Source organism: Miscanthus floridulus, chromosome 6 (assembly GCF_019320115.1).
Source record: "Miscanthus floridulus cultivar M001 chromosome 6, ASM1932011v1, whole genome shotgun sequence".
In the NCBI taxonomy this organism is placed as follows: domain Eukaryota; kingdom Viridiplantae; phylum Streptophyta; class Magnoliopsida; order Poales; family Poaceae; genus Miscanthus; species Miscanthus floridulus.
In genome coordinates this window covers 78,173,382-78,184,019 of record NC_089585.1, presented here as the reverse complement: position 1 = coordinate 78,184,019, position 10,638 = coordinate 78,173,382, and the positions used below count along the sequence as shown (strand labels likewise).

The window sequence follows — 10,638 nt, the reverse complement described above, 5'->3', positions numbered from 1 at the left end:
TTGATTTTGGTGCATCGCATTCATTCATCAATAGAACATTTGTGGTAAAGCATGAAATTTCAATTGGGGCAACAAAGGAAAGTTTCTTTATACAGTCACCTGGGGGACGTCTGTATACTAAGGAAATGGTATACCAGGTACACATAAACCTAGGTGGGCATATTTTTTCCACTACCATGATTATCCTTAAGGATCAGGATATAGATATAATCTTGGGAATGAATTGGATGTATCAGCATAAGGCTGTTATAGATGCTCTGAATAGAACTTTAAGGGTAAGTTTGCCTGATAGTACTTCTTAACTTCTCATCCAACTTCCAACCTTAAGAAGATCAGTGGGCAAGATTTGTGCAACTACTATCAAAGAAATTAGAGATATCCCGATAGTGTGTGAATTTCTAGATGTGTTTCCTAAAGATTTACTCGGTCTACCATCTGATAGGGATGTATAGTTTAACATAGAGTTGCAACCTAGAATGGCTCTGATTTCTCGGAGAGCTTATAGGATGCCACCTAAGGAATTAGCCAAGTTGAAGACTCAGTTACAAGAATTGATTGAGAAGGGGTTTATCCAACCTAGTTCATCACCTTGGGGATATCCAGCAATTTTTGTAAAAAAGAAAGATGAGACCCTAAGGTTATGTGTTGACTATCGTCCGTTGAATGAAGTGACCATCAAGAATAAGTATCCATTACCTCAGATAGATTTGCTTTTTGATCAATTGGCCAGAGCCAAAGTTTTCTCCAAGATAGATTTGAGGTCAGGATATCACCAAATCAAGATAAAGCCTGAACATATTCCCAAAACGGCATTTACCACAAGATATGGATTATATGAATACCTGGTGATGTCTTTTGGTTTGACAAATGCTTCAGCTCATTTCATGTATCTGATGAATTTAGTATTCATGCCTGAGCTAGACAAGTTTGTAGTGGTGTTTATTGATGACATTCTAGTATATTCCAAGAATAAGAAAGAACATGCAGAATATCTCAGAATTGTTCTGACCCGCTTGAGAGAACATCAACTATATGCCAAGTTCAGCAAGTGTGATTTATGGCTTAAGGAAGTACAATTTCTTGGACATGTCTTATCAGCTGAAGGTGTTGCAGTTGATCCAAGCAAAGTAAAGGATGTGCTTGATTGGAAACTGCCAACCATAGTTCATCAAGTTTGGAGTTTTCTAGGATTGGCGGGGTACTACCGTCGGTTTATTCTAGATTTCTCTAAAATATCAAAGTCCATAATGGAATTGTTGAAAAACCAAGTCAAGTTTGTCTGGTCATCTGATTGTGAAGAGGCTTTCTAGACCTTGAAGAGATTGTTGACCACTGCACCAGTATTAGCCCAACCTGATATCGAAAAGCCATTTGATGTTTATTGTGATGCTTTAGGTATTGGTATTGGATGTGTGTTGATGCAAGAAGGCCGAGTCATTGCTTATGCATCTAGGCAACTTAAGCAACACGAAGAACACTATCCAACTCATGATCTAGAGTTAGCAGCTGTGGTGCATGCTCTGAAGATTTGGTGGCATTACCTGCCTGGTAATACATGCCATATGTATACAGACCATAAGAGCTTAAAGTATATCTTTACTCAGTCAGAGTTGAACATACGACAAAGAAGATGGTTAGAACTGATTAAAGATTATGACTTGGAAGTACATTATCACCCCGGTAAAGCAAATGTGGTTGCAGATGCCCTCAGTCACAAAAGTTATTGTAATTGTCTGGCAGTAAGAACAATGGGTTTGACTTTATGTCAAGAAATGGAGAAGTTGAATGTAGAAGTAATTCAACAAGGAAGTTTGACCAACATAATTATTGAAGCCACTGTTCAAGATCAAGCTATTGCTGCTCAGAAGGAAAGCAAGGGTATAGCCCATATTAAGGAAAGAGTTAAGAATGGAAAAGTGGAATGCTTTAGCATAGATGATGAAGGTGTGCTATGGTTCAAGCATCGCCTAGTGATACCAAAAGTTCCTGAGTTGCGGCAGTCAATTCTAGAAGAGGCACATGCTACTAGGTTATCTATCCATCCGGGAAGCAACAAGATGTACCATGACTTGAAGCAAAGATTCTGGTGGACTAAAATGAAAATAGAGATTGCTAGATATATAGCAAAGTGTGATACTTGTCAACAGGTGAAAGCTATACATTTGAGGTCTGCTGGTGAATTACAACCATTACCTATTCCATCTTGGAAGTGGGAGGACATAAGTATGGACTTTATTGTTGGTCTACCCAAGACATCAAAGTGATTTGACTCAGTATGGGTTATTGTAGATCGACTCACTAAGTCAGCACATTTTCTTCCTGTCAAGACTATATATCCTACGATCCAATATGCCAAGATGTACTTAGCAAGAATCATGAGCTTACATGGAGTACCAAAGACCATAGTGTCAGATAGGGGTTCACAGTTTGTCTCTAGCTTTTGGAAACACTTACATGCTTCGTTAGGTACCAAACTTCTATACAGTATAGCTTATCATCCCCAAACTGATGGTCAGACTGAAAGAGTCAATCAAGTACTTGAAGATATGTTAAGATGTTGTGTTCTTAACTATTCCAAAAAGTGGGATGAATGTCTGCCTTTGGCCGAGTTCTCATACAACAATAGTTATCAGGAAAGCATTAGAATGGCTCCATTTGAAGCACTCTATGGTCGTAGGTGCAGAACATCGATGAGTTGGTCTGAGCCTAGAGAAAGAAGATTCTTTGGGGTTGACCTTGTCAAAGAAATAGAAGACAAGGTTAAGCAAATACAAAGTAATTTGAAGATAGCTCAATCCTGACAAAAGAGTTATGCGGATAAACAACGTAGACCCTTGGTGTTTAACAAAGGAGATTTTGTATATCTGAAAGTATCACTAATGAAGGGAGTTACCCATTTTGGTGTTAAAGGCAAGTTGGCACCTCTATATATTGGACCATATCAAATTTTGGAGAGGTATGGAAAAGTGGCATATCGCTTGAAATTACTTGAACATCTTGTAGTTGTGCATGATGTGTTCCATGTTTCTCAATTGAAGAAGTGTCTCCGAGTGCCTGAGCAAAATGTTGAGGTTGAAGGAGTGGAACTTGAACCAGATTTGACTTATTCCGAATATCCTATCTGAGTTTTGGATCAGAAGGATTGTGTTACTCGAAGACGAACAATCAAGTTCTACAAAATACAATGGAATCAACATTCAGAAGAAGAAGCTACTTGGGAATCCGAAGATTACTTGTTAGAAAAATTTCCAGAGTTTCTTGCAGCAATATAGAATAATGTTAGTGCACTATGTTGTTACCAATCATATTTGTAAAGGAACCTCAGCTGTTTTATGGACAAGTTTTGGATGTTTTTGGACTGACACATTTCCTTTTTCATTACTTACTCTATGGCTTTGAATCTCGGGGTGACATTTCTTTTAGGGGGAAGGATTGTAACACCCCGGGTGTTTAAGTACTAAAACCTGATATGTCATCATACGCATTGCAAAGCATTTGGCATTTGGTCAAAACTTTGAGATGCATACACTAAAATAAATTTATATTTATGTGGTATGTGTTGAATTGTATTGTTTGACTCAAGTTCAAAGTTTGCTTGGATTTTTAAATTTTCGAGAAAACCCTGATTTTCAGCATTTAAATCCTACCCTGAAAACTCATTTCAAAATCTAAACATATTTTGGGGTTGAGCCCAAAAGCAAAAGTGTAGAGCTTGACAAGTTATACAAAGTTTGTTTTTGGAGTTTTTAAAGTTGTTATGAAAAATTTGGAGTAATTCTAAAAGGCGTAATTTGTTAAATTTCTCCTATTCGCATTCAAAAGTTTATTTCAAAATCTAGACCGAATTTGGGGGTGGTTATAAAAGCAAAGTTGTAGAACTTTTGATTTTGAACAACTTTTATTTTTGGAGATTTTTGAGTTGTTACAAAAATTTGGGAGTAATTTGAGTTTCAAACTAGATGGTAGTTCTGTAATTTTGATGAACAGTGTTCACCGCTCTTGCTACATGGCCGGCGACCGTCTTCGGTGTTCCAAGCGTGCGCGTGGCGACCTTGGCTTTGCGCTGGCGTGTAAAGACTCTACCATGGCTTCTCCTTGCTTCCTTGACCGTCCTATAAAGCTCTGGAGCAGTCACCGTTCTTCTTTTTCCCTTGCTCTGTTTTTCCCGTCGGCCTTGCTCATCTCCGGCGAGCTCGCACCATCGCGGTAGTGCTCCACCGTCGCAGCTAAAGTCAGTTCCTGCTCCGTCTCCTTCTTGCGCATCCACCCAACCAACTATGGTTGACTGATTTCGCTAGGAACTTGCTGACCACGCTCTTCTTCCTCACGGCCGGCAGCGTCGCCGTTGTGTTCGCCTCACCATGGCTAGAGCTCCACGGTATGCCTCTGCCCCTGCTGAGTCCTGCTTTAGCTTCACCACGATGCCGTGGTACTCTAGGACTCATTGATTTCTCATTTTGACCACCATAGCTACCGGAACATCGCCACCAACGACGATCTGCTCTGCCGTGCCTGCTCGAAACATCGACCAGTCTCTTCGTTGCTCCTCCGACCTAGCTCGTTGCTTAGTCGTGTTCAGGGTGAGGTGTTGAACCCTTTTGTGCTAAGTGTTTAACCTCTACCACGCTTGTGTCATCAGTGTAGCACCGCAGCACCGTCGTGGTCGCCATGATCGGCGAAGTGCTCGGTCCGGGCAGTAATCGGTCGCGTTTGTGCCACAAATCGATGCGCCGTGATGTAGTGGTCATGTTAGTGCCTTCGCCGTCGTTGTTGGTCTCGCCGTCGGTGAGGAATCACCGGTCAGCGCGTGTGTCGCCGGGGTCAATGCCCGAGGTTGAAGATGACAGATGGGACCCGGGTGTCAGCGACTGTGTAGTTCAAAATGGATTTTTCTATTTTCAGAAATGATTGAATAGTGATGCAATTTGTTATTTTTGTGTAGATTTATTTAGAGCTCCAAATATTATGAAAAGTTTTGTGTGACTTCTCTGTGATGTATAATATTTAGGAAAAATATGAAATGTTGTTTTTTAGTACTTTTTGAATGTGATAAAAATTGCTCAATTTATTAATAAATGGATTTCCATGATTTTTCTAGGCTTATTTAATTGTCCAAAAATTATGAAATTTGTTTTGCCATTTAGTTATCATGTAATGAACATTTACAAAAATTTTGAGGTCAATTGGAATAGGTTGATTTATTTCATAATTCTTAATTAATTAATTCTTAAAAGCAAATAGTAACCTTTAGTGATTTAGGTTTTGTTTGAATTTTTGATTGAGTGATGTCCTTGGGTCATTAGTTGGTAATGATCTTTGGCAATTGGTTTTAGTATTCCAAGAATGTTTAGTTAGTTTAATTGTAATGGTACCGCGAAGGAAAGTTGTATTCGAATTGTTAAATTTTGCATCATCATCAAGCATCATGTTTCGTATTCTGCATCATGTTAAACATGGTATTGCTACTACATGTAGTGAACGAAGGTGAACACGTGATAGTTAACCAAGTTACTGAGGAAGTTAGTCCGTCTGTTGAGGTCGGATCGAATACTTGTGAAACGTCGTAGGAACTGAACTTTTCCGTCAACGAAGGCAAGCCCCGGATGCATACATACAACCCTACCTTGTATTTTACAAATTGATTTTGCTTTTGCTTCTTTTTACTGCATTAAGTGATTAAGAGTCAAGTACAAACCTAATTGGTGCATTACCAACCTTGTTATTCCATATTTACCATATTACCAGTTTTAAATTCGTATATGCCTAGTTTTGCTTAGCTACGCGTAGAATGATGAAAGTCGGGTGATTATCTGCCACCTGCAAGTTTTAAATGGAACTTTGGTTAATTATGTTAGCATGTGATATGGGAATGTGGAGTAATAAATCTAGACCGGGCGGACTCGGTGTATGTGAGCCACAAGACATGGAGGTCTTGTGAGCGGGTTCTTTCCGCCTGTGTTGTTGAAGGCACATCCGTTGTTGAATTGCATGAGGTGAGACTTTGTAGTACTAACCACATACTCCGGTAAGCCTTAACTTGGCAATTCTAGTACGAGAATGGCTACTCGCACACTAGGAGTGGAGAGATGGCGGGAATAGCGTGTACCCACATGGCCATGGCTGGAATGGTGGAGTACTGTATTCTCGGGTGGCGTGGACCCATTCTTGTTTAGAGGATCCGAGGGTAGGTTGGTATATGTAGGTCGGGGACCTGCATATGTCGTGTGGTCTGGAATCCCTAGCTAGGTTTAATCGGTTCGAATCATCGTTGCTCCTCGGTTATGGAGACTTAACTCACTGTTCATCATCGTAGTATTAATAACTGGAACTTGAGAAAGGTTTGCGAAAGAGATTGATATGAAATTCATGATCTCATTACGGATCATGGCAGATTCATATGTGGTACTTATACAGTTTTACCTTTGAAGTAAAGAATTTTGTTAAAGAGCTTTTACACAAAAGAACTTTGATTATTTTTAAAGCCATACCTTGAATCCCATGAGCCGGCATTCCTGAATTCTATCAGTTTTATTTCGGTTAAGTCTTGTTGAGTACTTTTATACTCAGGGTTCGTTGACCCTTGTTGCAGGTGAGCCTCATGAGTAGATCTGTTTTGGATCATGCTGCATGACGGTTGTTCCTTGTGATGACGATGAGAAGTAAATGTGTGGCCCTTGGGTAGGGCAGTTTCACTGTATGTTTTGTATTATATTATAATGCCACTCCACTATTTCATTTTGTAATAATCATCGAACCTAGTTATAAGGTTTGAAACTACTGTTTTGTAAATTATGTTATTATAAGACTTCCGCTGTTTTTACTCTGATGTCGATATTTGAATAAATGTTGTAATATTGCAATGACTCTGTAATGTGATCCTACTCGGAAATCATGGATGATTCGGGGTTCCCTGAGGACACCCGACAGTCTTCTTAAGTTACTAGAAACATATGCACAGATGTCAAAGGTCGTCGGACAGTGACAGGTGCATGTGGGCCCTATAATTTAGGAGGTTCTGCCATAGATACCTCCAAGGATTAAGACACCACTACAATAGGATACCTAGCCTCAATCACTACAAGTCGGAGACCTAGTACTAAGAAGAATACAAAAAACTGACGGACGCCATAAACTACTCAGTCCATGGGAAGGTCCTTTTATCATCAAAAAAGTCACCGGACCAGGCACATACAAGTTGGTAACTAAAGACGGAAAGGAAGTCAACAATACATGGCACATCAGCCAGCTAAGAAGATTCTACGCATGAAAACAACTCAAGGGAAAATATATATACAAGCCACAAGAGATCAATGTTCATGATCAATAAAGATAGCGCTCATCAACAACATATGTACTATTATGACCTATCAATATTCATGATCAATAAAGATGGTTCTTTCTCGACAAACATATGTCTTATTATGGCTTTCCCCGAGTTGTTTCCAATGAGCATACCGACCGAGAGCAAAAGAGCTGAAAAGATACTTAAGCCCACCGATGAGGGTAGCTAACAAGCTAACATCTGAACCAAAAAGCAAAATGGCTGAAAAGACGCCTGAGCATACTGACCGAGAGCAAAAGAGATGAAAAGATGCTTAAGCCTGCCAATGAGGGTAGCTAACAAGCTAACACCCAAATCAAAAAGCAAAATGGCTAAAAAGACGCCTGAGCATACCGGCCGAGAGCAAAAGACCTGAAAAGATGCTTGAGCCCGCCGATGAGGGTAGCTAACAAGCTAACACCCGAACCAAAAAGCAAAATGGCTAAAAAGACGCCTGAGCATATCGGCCGAGAGCAAAAGAGCTGAAAAGATGCTTGAGCCTGCCGATGAGGGTAGCTAACAAGCTAACACCCGAACCAAAAAGCAAAATGGTTGAAAAGACGCCTAAGCATACCGGCCAAGAGCAAAAGAGCTGAAAAGATGCTTGAGCCCACCGATGAGGGTAGCTGACAAGCCAACAGCCGAACAAAAAGGCAAAATGGCTGAAAAGACGCTTGAGCATATCGACCGAGAGCAAAAGAGCTGAAAAAATGCTTGAGCCCACCGATGAGGGTAGCTAATAAGCTAACACCCGAACCAAAAAGCAAAATGGCTGAAAATACGCCTGAGCATACCGGCCAAGAGCAAAAGAGCTGAAAAGATGCTTGAGCCTGCCGATGAGGGTAGCTAACAAGCTAACACCCGAACCAAAAAGCAAAATCGCTGAAAATACGCCTAAGCATACTGGCCAAGAGCAAAACAGCCGGAAAGATGCTTGAGCCTGCCGATGAGGGTAGCTAATAAGCTAACACCCGAACCAAAAAGCAAAACAACTGAAACTAAGCCTGACCATAAATTAGAGCAATTTCAAGACAAGACCCTCCAGCTCCTTGTTCCAAATAGCAAGAGGCTCGGGGGCTACACTCAGAAGATCCCAAGAAGCGCTACATGGTCTCACTTAGGAAAGCACTCAGACGATGCTTGTACCTACTCGGCAGGGCCTGAAGGAACAAGACAAGGCTTCCAGAGCTCAACCATGAAGTGCTCGGGGGCTTGACGATCCTAGGATGTTTTTGCAACCAAGGAAAGGACTAGACGCCGACCATATCTCGAGTTAAGCCAAAAAGAAGAAGTTGAAGATACTCGAGATCGCCAGTCCTAAGTCTTTTTAGTACTAACAAGAACACAAAGTTTGCCAAGACAATGATCTATACCGAGTTGTTTACAAGGCATAGATGAAAGCCAAACAAGCACTCAACAAATCAAGGAAGTCTATCAAGACATCAATCTACATATACTAAGTTGTTTACAAGGCACAAACGAAAGCCAGAAAAGCACAATGATCTATACCGAGTTGTTTACAAGTCACAGATGAAAGCCAGACAAGCACTCGATAAATCAAGGAAGTCTATCAAGACATCAATCTACGTATACCGAGTTGTTTACAAGGCACAAATGAAAGCTATAAAAGCACTTGACAGATCAAGGAAGTTTGTCAAGACAATGATTTACCTTAACCAGGTTGTTTACAAGACAAAGAAATACAGACAAAGAAGACATCAACAAAAAATAAAAAATCTCCATTCAATCTTCAAGTATAGTGTTCTATTGCAGAAGCAAGAATACAAAGGTTGATTACATCATGCATTGTCATCAAGAGAAGAAATATCAATGTTAAGATTATCTACAATCTTCCTAGCTAAATCTTCGACCTCAGGCTCCAACTTCTCAACAGCATCCAGATACTCTTGACTCTCGGCTTCATCAGTAACCTTGGACAAAGGAAACTCTGGAGAAAGAACCCGGACCTGGGCAAGAACATTCCTAGTACATAGATGGGCACACCTCTTCATGAACTCTGAGAAACGGGTCGGCACTTGGGGAATAAACTGAGCCCAAGAATGACCATCATCTGCTGAAGTCCAAAGAAGGTCGGCTATAGACCGAAAAGACTTCCACAAAGCATTCCAGTTCTTAGTAGCCGTTACCAACTTGTTGGTCAAGACTTCAATGGTTTTTTGGGCCTGCACAAGATCCCTGTCAGCTCCACGCCTAATCAAATTAGCAAGCGCGAGTTCTTCTTCAGCTCGAGTAATTACCTCCTCAGCCTTATTATGGTTAGTACAAACAAGCGTCTTCATCTCCTTGATACCCTCTGAGATCTTTTGCTTTTCAACTTAGAGAGCTAGACCAAGCAATAAAAGACAAGTCAGCAGAAAGGCAAATTTGAACACAAAAGGAAACGAAAAAGAACTCGCAATACCATGGCACTCTTTCTTCATGGCCTCCACATTTTCCAAGGCCTCCTAGGTAGCTGCAACCCTCTGCTTTTCTGCCTCAATCACCCAGGCATGGAGAGCCTTCTCCTCCTTTTGATGCGTCTGACGCTCGGTTTCCAACTCGGCCCGATAGAGGTCAAGCTCTGCCTTTAGGGTACTCACCTCAGAAGACAACTTTTTCTCGGTTTCAGACAAGAAAAAGAAGCTGGTATGATCATGAGAAAAAGACTGAGCAAAAAGAGAGAGAGAGAAAAACAAGATATAAGGACCAAAGAAAGATGAACATCCAAAGAAAGAACTTCAGAAAAAACTTACCTAGAGCTTTTCCCCAAAAGAAGTCACAAAAGTCGCCAAGTTTCCCCAGGCAGCGGTCAGCTCCAACAATCGATGAGTGGCATCAAATTGCTACACCCTGTCATCAACCAAAGGTGGACCACCAGAAGCAAGAACGGGAGAGGGAGAAGCCGGTCGATGCAAAGAAGGCACGACCAGGGCAATCTCCTAGGAAGCCACGGCTAACCCCTCGGATGAATCTACCGCCATGGACATGGTTACCTTTGGAGTCAGCAAATCAGCGGCTGCGTACTCTGCCCCCTCATAGCCACCTTGATGACTGTGCGTTCTGAGTCCTGAAACTCAGTACACAAGGGCGCACCAGAGGTCCGAAGAGAAGTCGACTGAGGGTTTAGGGAAGATGAAGGCCTAAAAGTTGACAAGGAAACTCGCTAATAAGAATAAGAAAAGAGGAGAACAGAAGCAAAGAAATAAAACCATAATTCACTCACTCAACTATCTTCTTCTTCATAAAACCAAAAGAAGACCTCGTAGGGGGAACCACAGCAGCAAAAACATCACCACCACCCTACGATGGGAGTAGCA

At 41.1% G+C, this 10,638-nt stretch overlaps 1 pseudogene; it reads left to right on the top strand.

Annotated features, from left to right (window-relative positions):
* The first annotated feature begins 4,421 nt into the window (after positions 1-4,421).
* LOC136460728 (transcription termination factor MTERF2, chloroplastic-like) overlaps positions 4,422-10,638 on the top strand; it is a 28,744-nt pseudogene continuing 22,527 nt past the window's right edge.